Source organism: Salvia hispanica, chromosome 4 (assembly GCF_029641045.1).
Source record: "Salvia hispanica isolate PSC_SH4W2 chromosome 4, Shi_PSC_v1, whole genome shotgun sequence".
NCBI lineage: Eukaryota > Viridiplantae > Streptophyta > Magnoliopsida > Lamiales > Lamiaceae > Salvia > Salvia hispanica.
In genome coordinates, this window is record NC_142695.1 from 14,540,525 (window position 1) to 14,565,646 (window position 25,122).

The window sequence follows — 25,122 nt, forward strand, 5'->3', positions numbered from 1 at the left end:
CATGGTAGTCTTGAGGAAACCATTTACATGAAACAACCCGAGGGCTATGAAATTAAGGGCAAGGAGCACATGGTGTGGAAGCTTAAAAGATCCATTTATGGACTCAAGCAAGCATCCAGAGCATGGAACATGTGCTTCGATAAAACTGTTAAATCATTTGGTTTTGATCAGTGCCCAGAAGAGAGTTGCGTATATAAGAAAGTTGAAGGTGCGAATGTGGTGTTCTTGGTACTTTACGTGGATGACATCTTACTAATTGGAAACAATAATAAGATGTTGTCGTCCGTAAGAAACTGGTTGTCTACCCAGTTTGAGATGAAGGACTTGGGAGATGCAGGACACATTCTAGGAATCAAAGTGATCAGAGATCGCAAGAAAAGAATGTTGTGCTTGTCTCAAGAATCCTACATCGATACTGTACTACAACGTTTTAGCATGGAAAATTCCAAGAAAGGTTTCGTCCCTTTCAGACATGGAATTCATCTATCAAAGGAGATGTGTCCTACTACACATACAGAGATAGAAGACATGAAAAAGGTTCCATATGCCTCGGCAGTTGGAAGTCTCATGTATGCTATGTTGTGTACACGACCTGATATATGCTTTGCCGTAGGCATGGTGGCTAGGTATCAGTCGAACCCTGGCCAAGGACATTGGACTGCAGTAAAGAATATACTCAAGTACCTGAAGAGGACTAAAGAGTATGTTCTAGTTTACAAGGCATCTGATCTATGTCCGATGGGGTACACGGATTCAGATTTTCAATCTGATCGTGATTCGAGGAAGTCAACTTCTGGTTATGTGTTCACCTTGGGAGGTGGAGCCGTTATATGGAAGAGTGCAAAGCAGAAATGCATTGCGGACTCGACCATGGAAGCCGAGTATGTAGCTGCTTCTGAAGCTGCAAAAGAGGCTGTATGGCTCAAGAACTTCCTAAAGGAGTTGGGTGTGATTCAGAGTTTGCCCAAGAGCATCACGGTATATTGTGATAACTCTGGAGCTGTTGCAAACTCAAAGGAACCACGATCCCATAAGGCAAGCAAACACATTGAGAGAAAGTACCATATCATTCGGGAGATTGTACAGAGAGGTGACATACAAGTAGTCAAGATTGCAACAGAAAACAACCTTGCTGATCCTTTCACGAAAGCCCTCTCGGGTGGGACGTTTGATCGTCATATGGAAGGGATAGGTGTTAGATGCATTAAAGACTCAGACATGCTTTCTCTATAAGTGGGAGAAATTGAAGAAAATTGACAGTAGTATACTCGAAAGCATGTTTTGAGTATAAGTGGGAGATTGTTGGAACATATATACTAAAAAGCATTTTTCGAGTTTTTGAAATTGATAAATTGCTTGTATATTGTAAACACTCTTCATTTAATGAGAATAATAAATGTTTTCTTCACACTGTGTATTTTACTTTAATGGGTATTGACCGTATTTAATTATATATTAAATTATATAATTAAAACGCCGGAAAGTAAAATCAGTCTAAGTCTTCTACATTGAAGGTTGGGTCGTGGAACAGGTCATCACAGTAGGTGGCCCAACCGGTACCTTGTAGAAGTAAAACTTTTTCACAACCTAGATAGGCTTTGGCTACCTATCGTGAAAGGTTGCAGTGTCCATCCGAAAGTCGTCTTTACCTTGAGAATGACTAGTGACACTGGTGTGGTATAGCATTGAATGGATCTAAAGTATAGACACGTCTTTGTTGCTATCTACTGTAAGACGATGTCTTGGTGATTTAATATTTCCTAATCTTTGTAATAATATAGGACACACGTTATATAATCATACGCTGCTTTGACTTATCAATAGGTGCGGGTTTTTCGTAACCCAATATTCCTGATATCTTGGGTAGTAGTAATTAATAACTAGAATGGTGTCAGTTTTATTATTACATTGAATCGTGTGCCTGCGCGGTTTGACTATATCCCCAAGAGGTGTTCGAGAGAAGTTCTATTATTCGGAAACCCGGCCGGTTTGGATTTAATCTAAGAATAAATAGAAAAGGAAAAGTATATTTTTAATATACATCTCGTACTAGACAAACTCTTGGAAATAAAGATATTAATTAATTTAAAGTCTATAGCAGACTACAAATTAATTAATGGATATAGAAAGTCTTAGACACGGGAAATAATATATTAAAGAGGTTAACCCGGATTGCTTGTAATCACGGATTGGATGGGCGGTCAATATTTCTTCTATAGTGGCACAAGAAATATTCCATTGGCCTTATATTAAATTATGGGTTATAATTTAATTAGTAAAGAAGGTCCAATTGGGGAGGCCCAATCCAAGCCCCATAGATCCCTAACCTAGCCCATCATAAACTCTATAAATAAGAATGTAAGGAGGAGACACGCATGTAATCACAAACCCTAGCCTCCACACTTGGCTTTCTTGTCTTCTCCTTCAAGATTCTTATAATTTCTAAGAGATTCCTCCCACAAGGAATTTAGATCTATAGAGTTAAGGGTCATAGGTTAGAAGATCTTTGGTCTTGCATTCACAATCAAGCTTCAAGATCTACACGGGGAGAAGTAGCAAGCCACTTCGATTCTTTGGAGAATCATTGTTGTAAGTATTCAACAACATAATTTAAATTAAATTATGTGATTAATTGCGCAATTATATGTCTCTACATGTTCAAGCATGAAACTGAATCGACCCACATAATCACCTAAATAGATTCTTATGTGGATTTATTTGTTTTGCATTTTCCGCTGCGATTATCCCCAACAATTGGTATCAGAGCCATGCTTTTAGGCTCTGATTATGTTGGTTTAATCTTGTTTTTTCAAACTTACATGGATCAATGAAGAATATTTTAGATCTATAAGTGAATACTCTAGATCGGCTAAAGAACATTCTAGATCTATGAATTTTATTCAAGATTGATGAAGAATGTCTTGATCTACGATAGAGTACTCCAAGATCTATAGAATATATTCTAGATCTATTTTATATAGTTGTTAAATGGAATATTCTAGATCTATAAGAATATTCTTAAGAATATTGTAGATCTATGATAGTTTATTCTTGATCTATGTTTATTGTGTTCTACTTGTGTAGATCTACATGTTTGAAAATGTGATGGATGATTGTTTTCATGCTTGCAATATTGCGTGATTGTTGAATCTTGTTGTTCTTCGTTTTATTGTAAACCCACGGGGGTTGACCGTGGTAGATTAGGATTTGTTTTTCCTTATATATTTCTTTTGTAAACAAATGTAATAGTTAGAATACAAAGAAATGTAATACAATGGAGCAAACAAGACGAAGAACGGAACCGGCGACAATGACCTAGGCGGCGGCCGAAACCCTAGCGGGCTCGGCCGCACGCAGATCTAGGTGGCGATGGCGGCTGGCGGCTGAGCAAACGGCGGCGGCGGCAGGAGGCCATGTGGCGGCAGCGGCTGCTTTACAAAGCAGCCGCAGCAGCGCTGCGTCGGCGGCTCCAGGCTGGCGGCGGCGGCGGCAACGGCTGGGCAAGGGAGACGGCAGCGGCTGGCGGCAGGCGGCTGGGCTGGCCGCAGTCTCGGCGGCGGCTTCAGCCGCACGCAGATCGAGGCAGCGGCGGCTGGCGGCTGACGGCACGGTGGTGGCTCCCGGTGCTCGGCGGCAGGGCAGCCCGATGAAGACGGCGGCAGCACGGATCCCTAGAAGGCGGCAGCGGCTAGTTGTTTTTATTTAGGGCAAAACCCTAATTAGGGTTTTAGATGGCCTGATTAATAGGCAAGGCCCAATGTGTGGTCTTGACCTAATTTTTATGCCCTAGATATTTGTTTTATTCAAATGGGGTATATATATTTTATTTAATCCTTTTTATCCGGAGTACCATGGTTCATGGAAAGGATAAATTGTGATTTATTTTAATTATTTGGTTTTAGACACTTAGTGGTTTAAAATCAAATGATTTATTTGGTTATGTGTGATGTGACAAAGTGTGCAAATTTATTTGCCTATGTGATTTACATCTTATGTGAGTTAAATAATTATTTGCTTGCCTGATAATCAAATGAAAACCATTTTAACAAAAAATGACTAAGCGATAATTACGAACAGTCATGTTGTATATGGTCTCCATAAATGGTATTCAAATGTGAAGTAAATTATATAACATTACGACCTTTCTTTAGAGGAGTTATGTTATTAGTAATATTTACAGCTTTCATAAGATTTGAATAACTAAAATGGTTCTTTTAAATGAAAGGCATGTTTCTGAAGGAATATTGATTCCAGTGGGAGCGATATTATCATGAAATGAGCATTATTTAAAAGATGTTAACCATGGTCTTAGAATCTTGTTGAGTGGCGTGCGACCTTTCTTTAGAAGAGTATTCAAAGCAAGATAAGATTCTTGAGGACTAGAATTATGGTACTAGCTTAGGCAATATTAGGCAGCCATGCCATTCTTATGGTCTCTGGACTATCTGTCGGTATGGTGACCAAGATTTTTTTTTTAAAATCTAAATAATCCATGACATCCTTTTGGTGCTTGTTTATTTAGCGTTTTAATAGCATATGTGATTTTCGAATGTTTTATGGTTTTTACATTCCTTAATCATGTATGGTTGTGTGATGGATACCTTTTATTTTTCTCAGTCAATATCAATTATGTCGCTCAATCCATTATCTGTGATCTTGAAAGAAAACAAACTCGAGGGGCCTAACTATGTAGACTGGAAACGTAATTTGGACATTGTCCTTATCGCTGATGATTATAAGTTTGTGCTTGAAACCGATTGTCCTACAAAACCTGCTGATAATGCTTCTGCGGAGGATAAGGCCGTGTACAATAAGTGGATTAAGGCCAATGAGATGGCGAAGTGCTATATTTTGGCTTCTATGTCAAATGTGCTTCAACATCAGCATCATTCCTACGAATCCGCTTATGAGATCATGGAGAACCTTAGATCTCTTTTTAGGACTCAGAGTCGATCTGCTAGATCTCTAGCGATTAGGAGTCTCATGAATAAGACGATGAAGGAGGGCACGCCAGTCAGGGACCATGTCCTTGAAATGATGCGGCATCTCAATCAAATTGAGGTCTTGGGAGGATCGATTGATCCAGATTCTCAGGTGGACATAATACTCCAAAGTCTTCCGGCAAGCTTTCAACAGTTTAAAGTCAACTATGAGATGACTAAGCAAGACCTTAATTTGGCTGAGCTTCTAACTGAGCTTCAAAACGCTGAAGGCATTTATGCCCAAGCCAAGCAAGCTATGTTGGTTGACCGCGCCTCCAGTTCCAAAGTCACTAGACCTAGGAAGGATGGCAAGGCGGAGCAGGCTGCCAAGGGATTGAAGGCAAGGAAGGGCAAGAAGAAGGTTAAAGCAAGTAAAACTGGAAAGTGTTTCAAGTGTGGTGAAAAGGGACATTGGAAGCCTGATTGCCTCAAGAAGGGTAAAGGTCCAAATGGTCAAGGTAAACACCAAGCTCATGTTCTTGAAACTTACTTAGCAACTGTTTCTACCCATCAATGGGTAGTAGATACGGGAGCAACTGATCATGTATGTTTCGATCCCGCTTTGTTGCAGGATTCAAGGAAACTAAGTGAAGGGGAGATCATTGTCCATCTGGGGGATGCTACTAGAGTGGGAGCGATTGCAGTGGGAGCTGTTTATATTCGCTTTTCTAGTAGTAGAGTTTTGGTATTAAACAATGTTTTATTGATACCTTCGTTTAGAAGGAACTTGATTTCTGTTTCTAAACTGGTTTTTGACGGATATTCTATTTCTTTCAATGATGCTTGCATTATAAGGAGAGATGATTATTTTATCTGTCAAGGTATCATGGATAATAACTTGTATACTATACGCTCTACGCATCAAGTTGTTGAGTCGAATAACATATCTGTTTCTCGCAAGAGAAAGACTTCACCACATGATATGAATGATATGTACTTATGGCATCTAAGGCTTAGGCATGCCAATCCGAGAAGGATCCAAAAGTTGGCGAGCCTTGGCTCAATTGAGGGACTAAGCTTAGACCCTTTTCCAACTTGCGAATCCTGCTTGGAAGGCAAGATGACCAAAAGATCCTTTAAGATCAAAGGAAATAGAGCCAAGAAAGTACTAGATCTCATTCACTCGGATGTGTGTGGTCCATTCCAAATTCAAACTAGGGGAGGCTATGTATATTTCATCACCTTTATTGATGATTATTCAAGACTAGCCCAAGTCTATTTGATGCAACGCAAATCAGAATCTTTTGAAAAATTCAAACTATTCAAGGAATTTGCAGAAACGCGTCATAGTAAGACTATGAAAGCCTTACGATCTGATCGAGGAGGCGAGTATCTTAGTGATGAATTTTTGGGTTACTTAGCGGAAGCTGGGATTGAATCCCAACTGACTGCACCTGGCACTCCTCAACAAAATGGAGTTGCGGAAAGGAGAAATCGAACATTTCTTGAAATGGTTCGATCAATGATGTGTTATGCTCAGTTGCCAAAATTCCTTTGGGGGTTTGCGCTAGAAACAGCGTGTTACACCCACAATAACTTACCTACAAAGTCAGCGCCCAAAACACCTCATGAGTTGTGGACTGGGCGTAAGCCCAACCTAGAACATCTCAACATATGGGGTTGTCCGGCGCATGTGCTACTTAATGATCCAAGTAAATTGGACTCTCGCACAGAGGTATGTTTGTTTGTGGGATATGCTAAAGGAACAAAAGGCTATGAATTCTATAGTCCTCAAGACAACAAAGTATTTGTAAGCACAAATGCGAAGTTCTTGGAAGAGGAGTATATTAAGAATCAAAAACCCAGAAGTGTAATCACTCTTGAAGAAATGAGAGATGATGACGTTCCAATTACACAAGAGAAAACTCCACAAGAAAATATTGCACCACGTAATACAACTTCTTCTACTCCTACGATTGTAGAGCCTCGTCGTAGTGGGAGGGTTTCAAAAGAACCGGAAAGGTGGATTGGTCTGGGAGAGTCTTCAGACTCAGCTTCCGGACATCTAGAACCTGACCCCTGGAACTACAAAGAAGCAATAAATGATTTGGATAGTCTCAACTGGATTGAGGCAATGGATTCCGAATTACAATCAATGGAGGATAAGGACGTTTACGACCTTGAAAACCTACCCGAAGGCTGCATTGCCATTGGGAGTAAGTGGGTATTCAAGCGTAAACGAGGTCCGGATGGGAAAGTTAAATTGTTCAAAGCTAGATTAGTGGCAAAGGGTTATACCCAAAGAGAAGGCATCGATTATGATGAGACCTTCTCACCCGTCGCTATGCTTAAATCAATTCGGATTCTCCTATCCATCGCAGCCTACATGGACTGGGAAGTTTGGCAAATGGATGTCAAGACCGCCTTCTTGCATGGTAGTCTTGAGGAAACCATTTACATGAAACAACCCGAGGGCTATGAAATTAAGGGCAAGGAGCACATGGTGTGGAAGCTTAAAAGATCCATTTATGGACTCAAGCAAGCATCCAGAGCATGGAACATGTGCTTCGATAAAACTGTTAAATCATTTGGTTTTGATCAGTGCCCAGAAGAGAGTTGCGTATATAAGAAAGTTGAAGGTGCGAATGTGGTGTTCTTGGTACTTTACGTGGATGACATCTTACTAATTGGAAACAATAATAAGATGTTGTCGTCCGTAAGAAACTGGTTGTCTACCCAGTTTGAGATGAAGGACTTGGGAGATGCAGGACACATTCTAGGAATCAAAGTGATCAGAGATCGCAAGAAAAGAATGTTGTGCTTGTCTCAAGAATCCTACATCGATACTGTACTACAACGTTTTAGCATGGAAAATTCCAAGAAAGGTTTCGTCCCTTTCAGACATGGAATTCATCTATCAAAGGAGATGTGTCCTACTACACATACAGAGATAGAAGACATGAAAAAGGTTCCATATGCCTCGGCAGTTGGAAGTCTCATGTATGCTATGTTGTGTACACGACCTGATATATGCTTTGCCGTAGGCATGGTGGCTAGGTATCAGTCGAACCCTGGCCAAGGACATTGGACTGCAGTAAAGAATATACTCAAGTACCTGAAGAGGACTAAAGAGTATGTTCTAGTTTACAAGGCATCTGATCTATGTCCGATGGGGTACACGGATTCAGATTTTCAATCTGATCGTGATTCGAGGAAGTCAACTTCTGGTTATGTGTTCACCTTGGGAGGTGGAGCCGTTATATGGAAGAGTGCAAAGCAGAAATGCATTGCGGACTCGACCATGGAAGCCGAGTATGTAGCTGCTTCTGAAGCTGCAAAAGAGGCTGTATGGCTCAAGAACTTCCTAAAGGAGTTGGGTGTGATTCAGAGTTTGCCCAAGAGCATCACGGTATATTGTGATAACTCTGGAGCTGTTGCAAACTCAAAGGAACCACGATCCCATAAGGCAAGCAAACACATTGAGAGAAAGTACCATATCATTCGGGAGATTGTACAGAGAGGTGACATACAAGTAGTCAAGATTGCAACAGAAAACAACCTTGCTGATCCTTTCACGAAAGCCCTCTCGGGTGGGACGTTTGATCGTCATATGGAAGGGATAGGTGTTAGATGCATTAAAGACTCAGACATGCTTTCTCTATAAGTGGGAGAAATTGAAGAAAATTGACAGTAGTATACTCGAAAGCATGTTTTGAGTATAAGTGGGAGATTGTTGGAACATATATACTAAAAAGCATTTTTCGAGTTTTTGAAATTGATAAATTGCTTGTATATTGTAAACACTCTTCATTTAATGAGAATAATAAATGTTTTCTTCACACTGTGTATTTTACTTTAATGGGTATTGACCGTATTTAATTATATATTAAATTATATAATTAAAACGCCGGAAAGTAAAATCAGTCTAAGTCTTCTACATTGAAGGTTGGGTCGTGGAACAGGTCATCACAGTAGGTGGCCCAACCGGTACCTTGTAGAAGTAAAACTTTTTCACAACCTAGATAGGCTTTGGCTACCTATCGTGAAAGGTTGCAGTGTCCATCCGAAAGTCGTCTTTACCTTGAGAATGACTAGTGACACTGGTGTGGTATAGCATTGAATGGATCTAAAGTATAGACACGTCTTTGTTGCTATCTACTGTAAGACGATGTCTTGGTGATTTAATATTTCCTAATCTTTGTAATAATATAGGACACACGTTATATAATCATACGCTGCTTTGACTTATCAATAGGTGCGGGTTTTTCGTAACCCAATATTCCTGATATCTTGGGTAGTAGTAATTAATAACTAGAATGGTGTCAGTTTTATTATTACATTGAATCGTGTGCCTGCGCGGTTTGACTATATCCCCAAGAGGTGTTCGAGAGAAGTTCTATTATTCGGAAACCCGGCCGGTTTGGATTTAATCCAAGAATAAATAGAAATGGAAAAGTATATTTTTAATATACATCTCGTACTAGACAAACTCTTGGAAATAAAGATATTAATTAATTTAAAGTCTATAGCAGACTACAAATTAATTAATGGATATAGAAAGACTTAGACACGGGAAATAATATATTAAAGAGGTTAACCCGGATTGCTTGTAATCACGGATTGGATGGGCGGTCAATATTTCTTCTATAGTGGCACAAGAAATATTCCATTGGCCTTATATTAAATTATGGGTTATAATTTAATTAGTAAAGAAGGTCCAATTGGGGAGGCCCAATCCAAGCCCCATAGATCCCTAACCTAGCCCATCATAAACTCTATAAATAAGAATGTAAGGAGGAGACACGCATGTAATCACAAACCCTAGCCTCCACACTTGGCTTTCTTGTCTTCTCCTTCAAGATTCTTATAATTTCTAAGAGATTCCTCCCACAAGGAATTTAGATCTATAGAGTTAAGGGTCATAGGTTAGAAGATCTTTGGTCTTGCATTCACAATCAGGCTTCAAGATCTACACGGGGAGAAGTAGCAAGCCACTTCGATTCTTTGGAGAATCATTGTTGTAAGTATTCAACAACATAATTTAAATTAAATTATGTGATTAATTGCGCAATTATATGTCTCTACATGTTCAAGCATGAAACTGAATCGACCCACATAATCACCTAAATAGATTCTTATGTGGATTTATTTGTTTTGCATTTTCCGCTAAGATTATCCCCAACAGGAGGCTGCGCAGGCAGCTGGTCCACAGCCTGTTTCTGGTACACTTCCGGCCAGTAGTAAGGATTCAGGGGCTGCCCATTAATATTAGGGTTCAAATAATGAGTTTGCGGACAGTACCCTCCGGAAAGATGGGTGTGCATCGCTGCATCAGAATAGTGCCGCTGATAATATGAGGGGTCCGGATCAGGTTGCGGGCGTGGTGGAGGTCGAAGTTCTTCAACGAACCGATCTGTGTTGTCAAGCCGAGTCTCCAGATTTGAGACAGCCGCCATATCTGGATAGGAGTACCCAAATTGCACGTCTTGTCTCTGGGGATACCAACAAGATGTGGGGCTCGGCATGGGCAGTGGCAAGGAGAACTGTTTGTCGAATTGGTGATGGTGGTAGTCGGTGTAGGTGAATGACATGATGGCGAAAATACAGAGGAAGAGATCTAATGAAAGCACCAGATGATACGAGTGTGATCGGATCTGTGCGTCCGAAGGGGGAGGATCGTTCGCCGAGGTTTTCTCCGCCGAGCAGCCGCCGTCCACTAGGGTTTTGGAATGATAAATTTGCAAGAATGAAAGAGACGGTAAAAGTAAAAGATAATAAAAAGATAATTGTATTTCTTCAATGATTGACTCCAATGATAACAAAGACTCTAATTTATACTACTAATTAATAACCCAACTTAATGATCAAGAAATAGGAAATATATGCTAAACAATCATATATTAAATAAAAGAGATATGAGAATATCTTGTACATGTACTCGTATCGGTCTGCTACCAGCACCACCACGTTCACGTTCGCCTGTTTCCAGCACCGCCCCGCTTCATCCCACCCCTAGGCGCCACCGCCATAGGCTCACCGTCTCTAGAAATTCCGACATCAGAACCACCCACATCTCCCCCCCACACTCCACCAGATCGATCGAGTACTCCAAGAACACCGGCAGCAGCCGGGGGTACTCTGAGAAGGAATCGCCGCCCAGATAGAGTAGGGGACATGGGCGGACCCAAGTATAGTGGGGGAGGGGCTTAAGCCCTCAATGAATATATTTTTTTTTACTTTTTTCGATTAATTATTTTTAAAATTTATTCGAATTTGGTGTCAATTATAGTGTAAAAGCCCCTACAAATTATCTACATTACTCAAATGTATATTTTAAAATAAAATTTAGAAATTCCAGCCCCTATAGATAAATATTTCTACGTCTGCCACTGGTAGGGGATGGATATCTGTTGTGTTAAAAATCACAGCAGAACCCATGAAACGCAACAAAATCCCATGAAACGCAACAAAATCTTATAAACTCAATTCTTTATTTAAATTATTGTAGGCGGTGGGCCCATATACAGCCTTATGTAAAATACATGTACACAGCAGCACAACACTTCATGCGTATATACATTACATTCCCCTTTTTCTAGTTACGAAAATGCAAAATACTCCGTATAATTTTATTTTTGCATATTTCTTTTATTAAATACTAATATATTATGAAATCAAAATTATATAAATTTGCATATTAAAATACTTACAAATTGTAACTATGATGTAATATATATCTGTAAATTTCATTTCAATAGGAGTATGAAATATTATCTTACTCCCTCCTTATATGATTAATTGAGGCCGTTTAACTTGATACGGGCTTTAACAAATATAGTGAAAAGTGAGTTAAAAAAATATACTACCTCCATTCCCTAAATATTGTTTCACTTTGACTTGGCACGAGTTTTAAAAAATGTAATAAAAAGTGAGTTGAAAAAGTTAGTAAAATATGAGTCCTACTTTTATATTATAGTTTTATAATAAAAAGTGAGTAGAAATGAGTTAGTGGAATATGAGGTCCACTACAAAAAATGGTAAAAAGTGAAATGGGACAAATTTTGTGGATAGACGGAAATGGAAAAATGAGACAAACTTTCAATACGAAAAAATAAATTGGTGTCAATTAATCATGGATGCAGGGAGTAACAAATAGGAACATCTCCAAATAAAATTAAAATATTTATGTAAAACAATATGAAAGAATAAAATATTTATAAAATGAATTACACAAATATTTATCATCATGGTTACAAATTACAAGTATATTACTATAATTTAATTGCATGATATTTTCAGTATTTCATATATAAAATAAAAATACAAATATTTATTAAAACATAATTACAATTTATAAGCTATTTTAATACACAAATATATAATTTTAATTTCATAATATTTTAGTATTTAAATAAAAGAAATATGCAAAATAAAATTTACGGAGTATTTTGCATTATAACTACGAAAAGGAGAAAGTAATGTGTATACGTATGAAGTGCTGTGTATGTGTATTTTACATAAGGGTGTATATGAGCCCACCGCCTACAATAATTTAAATAAAGAATTGAGTTTATAAGATTTTGTTGTGTTTCATTGATTCTGCTGTGCGTTTTAACCACAGCAGCCTGTGATTTTTAACACAGCAGAGGACCGATTTGGAGAAAGGAGGAAGAGGAGAGAGATGCAAGAGAAGAATAGAAAAAGAGTCTATTTTGCAATTTCTTTTTTTTTCTTTTATTTTAATTAATCATGTATTATTATATTAATAAGGTCAAAATATCGGGTGTTGACAGTTAGTTTTTAATGAAATCATAAAAAAGGACCGAATTGACGATGGTTTTATTTGTTATGGACCTGTTTTTAAAAAATTAATATTTTGGACCAAATTCATATTTTGACCATATATTTAGGAACATTTTTTACCTTTACTCCCCTTTTTAATAAATTGGATCTCATTCTCAATTATACTCAAATATCTTTATTTTATTAGAATGAAAGGTAGGGGCCAATCCTAACAAGATGCACTCAAAATAAAATAATAGGAATATGCATTCACCATAACTAGATAACTCCCACCCTAGCCTAGCGGAGACATGTTCTAGTTTAATCAAGTTTGTCTACTTAAGTTTATAGCGATTAGCATCTTCAAGTTTTTCTATTTAGGTTAAAAAGATGTGCATTTTAGTTCTATTTAGGTTTTTTTTGTGGACTAACTCTTAGTATTTTAATTCTTTTTACTGTATTTTTATTTTCTTATCTTGCAATAAGTTTTATTGTGTGCTTCTATTTTAAATTCTTCTTATAGATTTTATGCATTTTATTTCTAAAACAATTGCTTCTCTTATAAAGTATAGTACAATTTAATTCTTTTCTAATGCATGTTATTTTTATCTTTTCTATTTTTTAAAAATGAACTTTTTCTCAAATGAGCTATAAAATGATTTATTAATAAAGATAATACACTCTATAAATGCTAAATAATTCAAAATGATTTATTAAGCATTTTGACGGCATAAGCACCTGAATTCCGGCACCAACGACAATCCCCAAGTGGTAATCAGGAACAACACTAGCTATGGCCATCATGAGGCTCTCAACCACACTCAAACAAACATATAGGACCAATATGAAGTATGCATAGTGCCAGAAACCAGAGTGGAAACCCCACCATGAAATAGCAGATTGTTGCCGTACCGTAGTGTTGGGGAAATTCAAAATATAGAACACAAAAACGTCTGAAAGTCGTGATAAACACTTTCAGATCAAATCAATTTGGCGGTTCTACCAAACTATTCGATCGGATAAAATTCAGAAGATTGGTTTTAACTTTTTCGAATACAATTGTTGAAGATGATCAGAACCATAAATAACGATCGGATCGGTTTATAAACATGAACAGACGCATCTGTTCATTTCCTAACCGAAAATAACATAATTTTAAAGGTTTTCGAAATTGCAACTTGGTCCTTTTACTTTTCCGAAATTAGATGTTGCACAAACCCAAAACCATCTAAACTTACAATGTGTATCAGACAAAATACATAATGCACTGCATGCTTAAGTGCGGGTGTAAGCTTCATCTCTTTATTTTGTAAGACAATATACACGTCATACAACATAGTACTAGTACTAATTACTAAGCTTGGAAAAACAATATGCAGCAGTTTATTTATTTTATTGTTCAACACTACTCATCCAGGATTCAGTCACGAAATTATAGAGGTAATTAAATTTGCAAGGTACCTGATTGAACTTTAGAGTGTCCATTATAGATGGTCGGGCCAAGCCACAAAGTGTGGCCAGGCCACAAAATCGTGCCCGGGCCACCAATGCCCATGTTTCCCACTATAGTGGACATGGCCAAGCCACCAAAAATTTTATTTTTTCCATTTTGTTTATATTTTAATTAAAAACGAGTATATTTATAGAATTTGTGTAGGAAAGAGGTAAAAAAATGTGTATACTTATAGAATTTAAAAAAAAAATAAAATAAAATAAAAAAATATGGAGAGCCGCGGCTCGTGGCCAATACTATAGGAGGGCCACGGCTCCCGCCCAAGAGCCGCGGTCGGGCCACGATCGTGGCGCGCCCACGTCCACTCCCCCCGCCGCGGCTGCCCACCCCATTCACTATAGGGAGCCGCGGCTCGCGGCTCTCCCGTGGCCCGGCCGGGCCACGGCTCCCCTATAGTGGACACTCTTAGTAAGTAGCTATGGAAAGCTTGAATGGGATCTTCAATCTGGCCTTTTCTTATGCAAGTTCCTTGCGTAGGTAACAAAGTCTAACTTCACACGCCCTATTTCCAATATCTCGAGGCTCTTTAGGGCCACTGGAATGACATTGAGGTTTCTACAGTTCTTAAGCACAAGACGTGTAACGACCCGTCCTTCTAGGGTATAATAAATACGGCGATCGTTAACTAGGCGGTCTTAAATGCAACAAAGATCATAGGCTAGGGTTTCATTTAAAGGGATTTGACTAAAGTATTTAATGAACTATTTAAGCAACAAAACAACGGCTTAATCAAGAAAACCAATGATGAATAGATATCATAATTTATGCTCCAAAGGACAAGGGTTTAATATAATAAAAAACGCATCATGTCTCAATATTCTAAACCAAAAGGGATAAGTTCAAACTCAACCAAATAATAATAAGTTTCATGTTTCAGCGGAAGCAACCAAGAGAAGGGTGAAGCTATGTATGAAGACACAACTACACTCAGAGTTTTAAAACGATCATGTTATTCAATTTACTTGCTCAACACCGCCAACCGCTCATCGCCGCTCAACCTGCACATAGGGAAAACACATGCAGGGCTGAGTACTATAAACATACTCAGTGGACTTATGCCGAAAACAATTTTATCATAAATAATAGTTATCATGCCATTTTCAAGTGTCCATCGGGGTTTTATCTTTAGAAATGCCCGAGGCACCAAAATATATCCTTTATCATAATCACGGTCGCGCAACCATTTTTCACATCGACGTTTACCATATCCTCATTCTACATGACAAGGAATGCGGCCGCAATCTAGGTCACTAGACCGGCCAACCCGTACGTTGGCACACGGTCTAACATTGGTGTACACTAACCCAAGTAGAGTTTGCGGCTCTACAAGGATCTGAATTCGATTAAATCAATAGTGGCATAGCCACAAGGGATAGGCACTACAAAACAAATCAAGGCATGATAACACAGATCTCATTCTCATCAATAAATGTTTAGGACGATGTCCTTATTTTAAAAGAAAAGCCCACCTCGTTGGCTTAGCTCACAAGTATTCTCTTCCCCTTGCTATCACGCTGAGAGCGCGAATTATCACCTTTAAATTATGTGTATCACAAATCAGTTTTAAACATTGATTCGAAAATCATGCATGTTCCCAACGTTTCCCTTTTCCCATTAATTCGTTATAATATCACCATTCAAATTCAAGGTATGATTATCGTATCACTTTTTATTCACACAACAACTCCAGATCTATCATCAAAACGTGTCACGCATGAGTGTTTCACAACACACACGCACGCACACCGAGGCATGCACACACACACACGGTCCACACACACACACATGCATCCCATTCATCAATTGGTTTTCCCTTTCACTCGATCTATATTCATGAGGGTTTAAAGAACACTGATTAATCGGTTAGATGAGAAAAGATTGATATAAAAATACCTTTTCTTAATAGAACGAACGGTATAACAAAGTAATAGCCTTGATTCTTCAACAATTCTTGAATTTCAACTTCAATTCTTGGTAAAGAATGAAGAGGTCTTGAATAAAATAGAAAACAAGTTGAAGAAGAAGTGGAGAAGTGGGGAGGCGTGATTTGAGAGAGAGAGGGGCGATTTTTATCTGATTCTAGGTTTAGGTTTTCTCATGTATTTATAGAGTGCAAGATATAATATCTTTAATTAAATAAATTAAAGATTTAAGAAGATTTGGGGAGGAGTTGGCGTGAATTAGGGGAGAAATAAGGGGAATTTTGAATTCTAGGCTATTTAATTAGCCTATGATTTTATTTGGATATTTAGTAGAATAAAATATCACGGAGCAGAATAAAATAATAAATCCTCCCAAATAATTATGGAGTAGGCGATTTTTATGCCTAGGATTTAAATTCAAATCCTAATTTAAATAGGATATGGCAAGATCTTCTTAGATATGGTAAGATATGCTAGAATATTTATATTTATTCTAAGGAATCAAATAATATAATAAAATAATTCTTTCTCCCACAAATAGGAGATTTCGAAAATCTCCATGAAATAAACATGGGGGTCGAAAATTCCATAGAATAATTGGACTTTGGATTTAATATGGATAATTATCCCAAACAAATAATTAAATCCAAGCAAAATAGGATTTCTTCTCCCAATAATAATAAGGGTCGAAAATTCCAAATAAACTGTGTAGGATATTTATGAAAAATCCTATTTAGTCTCACTCATCCCTTGGGAAATAATTCGCCACAATTATATTACTCTGCATCAAAGTATTCACACAAAATCGACCATTTTTACTTCCACCTCATATTCTCAACACATTGACCTTTCAACGGCAACGTCATAATTTCCACATCTTTGACTATTCAACGACCACGTCATAATTTCCATATCTTTGTATTCAACAGCCACGTCATATTTTCCACATCTTTGACTATTCAACAGCCACGTCATATTTTCCACATTTTTTATTATTCAATCACTCTCGACTCCAAAACGCAATTAGGTCACAGGGAAATCATGCAATTAAATCACTCATCAATTAATTCACATACCATAGCATTAAAGGCATTTAATGCAAAAACTTTATGACCCGAAAATTAGGGTTCGAAAAAGCTGGGCGTTACAAGACGCCTTAGAGAAGGAAGAGAATCAGCTGAAGCGTCCAAAATAACAAAATTTGTTGTTGCAATGAGCAAGAACTGGAGACTAGGAAAGCCACCCTTCTCGACATTCCAGATCATTCCAGTGCACGCGTTGTCTTTCAGCTTTCGAACCTCCAAGGTCTTGATCCTTGCCAAAGTAGACAAATGGTTCCATTTTAGGAATGTATTTGATAAAGTCAGTCACTTGAGACATGGCGGGAAACAGGTGGGATGGGCTCAGGAAGGCTTTGCAATGGATTTTTCTTAATGTCATCATTCACCAACTTCAACTTTTCAAGGCAAACCAAGTTTTCCAGGAAATTGTCTTCGAACATAGTTAGTAGTTTTCCTCTAATAATTAACGTCTTCAGATGGTGAGCCGCTTTGGACACATCTTCCTTGCAAGATTCTGGTGACAGTGTAGTTAGTGTTTGAAGATTCTCACCAGCTTTACTTTTCCCTACTGGGGAGAAGGATAATAGTCGCATTTGTCTTGACATGTCTCAGCCTCCATATATTTGCTTCCACTTTCACTGTATTTGATGTAGCGTCAACTACAAGAGTGCAAATTCCATAGCTCGGAAAGGAATTGTGGAAGATTTTGGAGATCATCAACGGACAAAGTGATGTACTTCAAATGCAATAGTTTAGTGGTCCTTCTAGGAAATGCATCAAGTCTGATAGATCTGGAATCCAAAACCCTGAGCAAGTTGCAGGCACCAATGATACTTAATATGTATCTTGGATCTAAGTAGGCAAACTCGTAGAATAAAAAGGAACGTACTGATGGTATATTTGGTACTTTTGAGATTGATGCATCAACATTTGATTGGACACAAAGACGACGACCCTCTTTCACCTTAATAACACTTTTCTGTGCACCTTTAAATATTTGGAACAAATTTTGTTCTAGCGCTTTGTCAATACAAAATGCATGTATCATGTCATAAACACGGCATGTTTTAACCACACCAATAGAATTTGTCTTATCAACCATCACTAGATTCCTGCTGATAAAATCTCCATGTTGTCTTCGACTTCATAAAGGAACTCTCTGATCTGTCTCTCTCTGTTTCTATTATAGTTGTGTCTTCTCGGGCACACCGACTGATTGCTCCAGGAATGCTAACTTACCAAGCTCATTCCCAAGCTGCTCCAACTTACATCGCTCTCCATATTTCAGACCCTTGTAATTTCTCAATTGCTCGTTCAAGATTTGCAGGAAGAAGACTAATATAGACTCTCCCGACACGATGACACAGAGAGGCAGTGACAGAAGTAGAAATCAAGTTAAGCCAATGCTTAAGAAAAATAAAAAATAAAAATATTAATATTAAATTTTAATTTTAATATTAATAACTTTATAGAGTTTGCATTCTTAAAATAACACAAATGATAAATAAGATAGAGTATCAACATACATAATTGAAAGAGACATGCATTTTTTATTCTCTTAGATCTTAGATTTTGTGTATACATGTAATAGTTTGTGATTATTTAATTTATTTAATTTATTTAATTTATTAATATATAAGATATAATTATGTTTTAAATTATGTGATGCAGTTCATGTAGTAGACCCTGAAACGGGCCGAAAACATTCTATATTAAAATGACTTGAAATTCACATGATGTTTGCAAATCGAGCTGAGAAATCATTCTGGCATACCATAGACAAATAAGGCTAAACCCTTATAATTGAGCAATTTATGTGTATTAAATTCGCATGAAAGAACATGAAATTCGCACAATGACTTGAAATTCACACAATATCATATGTATAAGGTTAAACCGTAATAATAAGAGTTCAATATCTTTTCCTCACACACGCAGTCACGCATGCCATCCGAAAGCAAGGGGCGACAATATCAATGACGAATTAGCAAAGGGTAATAGGTCCAGCGCCCGCCAAGCCCCCACTTGGGGCGGCGCCTTGGCCAAAGCTAAGTCTATCCTTGCAGAGAGGGAGATGTTGTTAGGTGGAATAAAGTAGAGAGGAAAAATGTAATTGAATATTTTAATGAAGAGAGAGAAGAAGAAGGTTATTTCTAAAATTGGAAAGTGGTCATTTTTATTGGGACAAACAAAAAAGAAAGGTGTTCATCTTGAATTGGACGGTAGGAGTACTACGGATAATGTATGGTGCTACCATTGTTGATCAACAGTCACGCCAATATTTTCAAAAGGAGTAAATCGACAAAACTATCCCATCAACCAAAAATTCCCTAATCAAAATACAAATTCATATATGCTCAATTTATTTAGTGAACAGTATTTGTAATCAAATTAAATGCAATATCGTGGCTATTCGGACAGAATCCTCATTTCATACACTAATACTCCTGAATTTATTTACAAATCACTAGAATTTTAATAATCAAAGCGTAAGAAGATTTCTTTTAAATACATTATACATGGATTTTTGTTGATGATATTTAACGTGAAAACTTTCTTTTATGAGGTTTCATGATGACCATGAATTTATCTTGTCACAAGAATTAACTTGTTGATGATTTTAAGAAAAATCTACTTGTTTATAGTGAATTATAAAAAAGTCTCTAAACTTTTCTGTTTGCACATATACAGTCCTCGGATTTTTATAATATCATTTGAGGTCTCTGAATTTTGATATTTGCATGTTTTTTGTTTTTCCAATTTTGATATTCGGACTTAAATGCCTAAGTCATAGAGGATTATTTTGTACTTTTCTTGACCCACTCATTTTATTGGCACACTTTTTTAGCTTTATATCTATTCACACAATCTCTCTATTTAGGATTATAATTATTTTAATTTTTATTTTATGGTGGACTCTACTCCATATTTCAGGAATGCATAACAAGGAGTGCACTATAGTCAATAAGTGAAATCATGTAAAAACATCAAAGCGAATCTCAGCCCTTGGATCATTAGATTGGATGATTGTGATAATAATATCCGAGCTACATTATTAGACTAACGCGCGTTACATTTGTGGAAGTATTTGCTCAAGTCAAACCCAGCTTAATACTTAGTCAAATTGTGAGGAATGGATTTAATAGCTTGGTTAAATCTGGACCGTTGATTAGTTAGTTGATAGATCGAATTGTAGCCGTTGGACATGTCAATTAGTTTGTTTTTGGTTTTCCCCTTTCATATAGCTGATTGAATTAGGGCTCTTGTTTTTTGTAATTCAACACACACAAGTTCTCAGCTCAATAAGATTTTCTCTCTCCGAAAACCAATTCTCTCTTCATTTTGCAATTCCAGAGATCACATTTGTTTACAAATTGGCGCCGTCTGTGGGAAGTTTGTAATCGGAAGGGATTGTGTTCTTGTTCGAGAATCGCATTTGAAGAAGAAAGATAGCCGCGAGGCTAGAAGCAGAAAAGTTCACCGGGAAAAATGACTTCGGTCTATGGCGGATGAAGATGCGCGCGATGCTTATACAACAAGGGCTATCGGCGGCGCTTGATGGAGAGCAAGAAACTGTCGTGGCGGATCTTGACGAAAGGGTCGTGGCAAAGCGAGCTGAAATTGCGGCGAAAGCACACAGTGTGGTGGTGTTGTGCCTTGGCGACAATGTTCTTAGAGAGGTCGCAAAAGAAAAAACGGCGGCCGGAATTCTCAAGAAACTGGAGAATCTCTATCTCACAAAATCCCTCGCCAATCGACTCTGTATGAAACAACGGCTATACTCCTACAAATTCTTGGAAGAAAAAGGTGTTATGGAGCAATTGGAAGATTTTAACAAAGCAATCGACGATCTTGAGAACATCGACGTCTCAATTGGCGATGAGGACAAAGCAATTCTCCTCCTCAATGCTCTGCCCAAAGCGTATGATCATTTGCGCGATGCATTTATGTACGGGAGGGAAGGCACTATCACATTCTTGGAGGTGCAATCTGCCTTAAGGGCGAAGGAGCTGCAAGCAACTGCAACCAGAACGGTGGAAGTTGCATCTGAGAGTCTTTAACATCAAAGGATCTAAGGCCAAGAAACCGTTCAAGAAGAAAGGTGAAGGGACCAAGCAACCGTGCGACGATCAAAAGGAGAGAAGAGTATGTTTCTGGTGCAAGAAACCGGGACATCTCAAGAAGGATTGCTACGGGTGGAAAAAGAAACAAGCCACTTCTGGAAATCAAGGTATTAACACCTCTGACTACACTGAATCAAATAGTACAGCTGAGGTGTTAAATGTAATGGAAACTATTGATAGAGCATCTTGGATTATGGATAGTGGTTGTAGCTTTCATATTTGTCCCAATAAAGAATGGTTTGAGACCTTGGCTGATGCAGATGGCACAGTCACTCTTGGTAATAATCAAGTGTGTGATATAAGGGGGATTGGATCCATTAGGCTCAAGCTGCAGAATCAATGTGTTAAGATACTTAGTGAAGTGAGGTATATACCAGAGGTTAAAAGAAATATGATATCCTTGGGTTCTCTAGAGCAGAAGAGGTGTTCTTTCTTCTCTTCTGAGGGAAAGATGCTAGTCAAGAAAGGTGAAGATGTGGTCATGATGGCTGAGAGGAGGGGTAGTTTGTACTATTTGTATGCTTCTGTTGTTAAGATACAGAAGGATGAGCAGCTAAATTTGGTGAAGGCTTCAACTCTGAAAGTTTGGCATGAAAGATTAGGCCATCCAGCTATGGGGAGTGTAAAAGAGTTGGTGAAGAAACAAATTATCTTGGCTGATGAATCACAAGAAGTTCAACCTTGCCAAGACTGCATCAAAGGAAAGGCAACAAAGATGCCATATCCCACTGGTAAGCACACCTCTTCATCTCCTCTGGATTACATACATAGTGACTTGTGGGGACCAACATAGTGAATACAATAGGAGGAGGTAGATACTATATGACATTCATTGATGATTACTCAAGGAAACTTGGATATACATTTTAAAGGAGAAATCAGAAGCATTTTCTAAGTTTAAGGAGTGGTGCACTGAGGTGGAGCTTGAGAAAGGCTGCAAAGTAAAATGCCTCAGAACAGACAATGGACTTGAATATTTGTCCAAGAGCTTTGATGAATTCTGCAAGCAAAGAGGTATAAAAAGACATAGAACGGTTCCTTTGAACCCTCAGCAGAATGGTGTAGCTGAGAGAGCAAATAGAACCATTGTTGAAAGGATAAGGTGTATGCTGTTCTCTTCAGGGCTGGGAAAAAGGTTCTGGGGGGAAGCAGCTTCTACTGCTGTTTATCTGATGAATAAGTGTCCTTCAAGCAGCATAGATGGTGACACCCCTGACTATAGATGGTTTGGCAGACATGCAAGTTATGGCAATCTGAAGACTTTTGGCTGCAAGGTCTCTGTCCATATAAGGCAAGGCAAATTGGATCCCAGGGCCTTAATGTGTATAATGTTGGGGTACCAAAGAGGAGTAAAGGGGTACAGATTGTGGTTCATAGAGCCTGGCAACCACAAGATAGTGATAAGCAGAGATGTTATATTTCTGGAAAATGACATGCCATTTCTTAATAAGGGGGTTCCTTCTGATGGAGTTAGAGTTGTAGCAGCTGATGGGACTGATTTTGAAGTGGAGTTTGAAGATAGTCAGCCCATAGCTCAGGATCTTCATCTGATACAGATACTAGTCAGACTTTCAATGAATAAGCTGGGAGTTCTAATGATAGTTCTGGTGCTCCAGTGAATAATCAAGAGGATCTTAGTAACTACCAGCCAACAAGGGATAGAGGCAGAAGATCTAGGAAGCCTCCAAATAGATTCTCTGACTCTGAAATGGTTTTCTATGCACTAGTGGCTGCAGAGGAAATTGAAGGTGAGGAGCCTCTCACATATAAAGAGGCCATGAAAAATAAGGATAAAGATAAGTGGATGCAGGCAATGAGAGAAGAGATGGAATCCTTGAGCAGAAACAAAACTTGGACTCTTGTGGAAAAGGTGGAGGGCAGGAAGCTAGTCACTTGCAAATGGATCTTTAAAAGGAAGATAGAGGCAGATGGATCCATTAGATTTAAGGCCAGGCTGGTGGCTAGAGGATTTACTCAAGAGCATGGGATTGATTACAATGAAGTGTTTTCACCTGTAGTAAAACACAGTTCCATCAGAATGTTAATTGCAGTTGTAGCAAAGAACAACTGGGAGCTGGAGCAAATGGATGTGAAGACAGCTTTTCTCAATGGTGAGCTGGAGGAAACTATTTACATGGCCCAGCCTGAGGGCTTTGTATCACCTGGAGAAGAGTTGAAGGTATGTAAGTTGAGTAAAAGTATTTACGGCCTCAAGCAAGCTAGCAGGCAGTGGCACAAAAAGTTTAACTCTCATATGCTAGCTTGTGGTTTCACCAGATCCAAGTATGATTCTTGTGTTACTTTAAGAAGAAAGGTGGAGTGCCAGTGGCTTATCTACTGTTATATGTAGATGACATGCTCATTGCTGGAGCTTGCAAGAAAGAGGTGGAGCAGGAGAAGGGGGATCTGAGGTCTGGGTTTGATATGAAAGATCTTGGATCAGCCAAGAGAATTCTGGGAATGAGCATAGTCAGAGATAGAAAGCAGGGGGGTTTTTGGCTTGGTAAATATGATTACATATTGAAAATGTTGAAAAGATTCAAAATTGATAATTTGAAGGAAAGTGCAACACCTATGGCACAACACTTCAAGTTGTCAGCTAGCCAGAAGCCTCAAAGTGAGAGTGAAAAGAAAGAAATGGAGGTGATCCCTTATGCTAACATGATTGGCTGTGTAATGTATGCAATGGTCTGTACAGGACCAGACATTGCACAAGCTGTAAGCCTGACTAGTAGGTTCATGGCAGACCATGGAAAGGAACATTGGCTGGCACTTAAATGGCTTTTGAGATACCTTAAAGGAGCTGCAAATCTGGGAATTATGTATGGAGGAAATAAGTGCCATATTGGTGATGCGCTGAGGGGTTTCTGTGACTCAGATTATGCTGGGGATACTGATAATAGAAGGTCACAAACAAGGTATGTTTTCACCATGTTTGGCTCTGCAATAAGTTGGAAGTCAAGTCAGCAACATGTGGTAGCATTATCCACAACTGAGGCAGAGTATTTGGCACTTGCAGCTGCTGTCAAAGAAAGCTTTTGGTTAAAGGGTCTTGCTGCAGAACTTGGAGTCAATCAAAGATGCATCGTTGTTGGCTATGACAGCAGTGCAATAGCACTTGCTAAACATCAGGTATATCATGAACGTAGCAAGCATATTGATGTGCGCTTGCACTTCATCAGAGAGAAGATTGAAGATGGAGAGGTTGAAGTGCTCAAGATCCGCACAAAGGTCAATCCAGCTGATATGCTTACGAAGGCTTTGCCAAGAGATAAGGTGGAGCTATGCAAGAGACTTGATCATGTTGAAGGCTTGTGATGCGGCTGGATGATTTGAGCAAGGTGGAGATTTGTGGAAGTATTTGCTCAAGTCAAACCCAGCTTAATACTTAGTCAAATTGTGAGGAATGGATTTAATAGCTTGGTTAAATCTGGACCGTTGATTAGTTAGTTGATAGATCTAATTGTAGCCGTTGGATCTGTCAATTAGTTTGTTTTTGGTTTTCCCCTTTCATATAGCTGATTGAATTAGGGCTCTTGTTTTTTGTAATTCAACACACACAAGTTCTCAGCTCAATAAGATTTTCTCTCTCCGAAAACCAATTCTCTCTTCATTTTGCAATTCCAGAGATCACATTTGTTTACAACATTATTAGACTACACAATCTACATTATTAGACTAACGCGTGTTACATTATTAGTCAAGGTACATTATTAGACTACACAATCTATATTATTGGATGACACGTGACATTAATCCAACGGTTACATCACAAGATCCAATGACTGATTTTTGACA

The 25,122-nt window shown here is 38.3% G+C and overlaps 2 pseudogenes; both read left to right on the plus strand.

The window, feature by feature from the left end:
• Window positions 1-567: 567 nt before the first annotated feature.
• On the plus strand, window positions 568-1,233 carry LOC148927312 (secreted RxLR effector protein 161 pseudogene; annotated as a pseudogene).
• A 6,687-nt stretch (window positions 1,234-7,920) lies between these two features.
• On the plus strand, window positions 7,921-8,586 carry LOC148927313 (secreted RxLR effector protein 161 pseudogene; annotated as a pseudogene).
• Window positions 8,587-25,122: the final 16,536 nt, after the last annotated feature.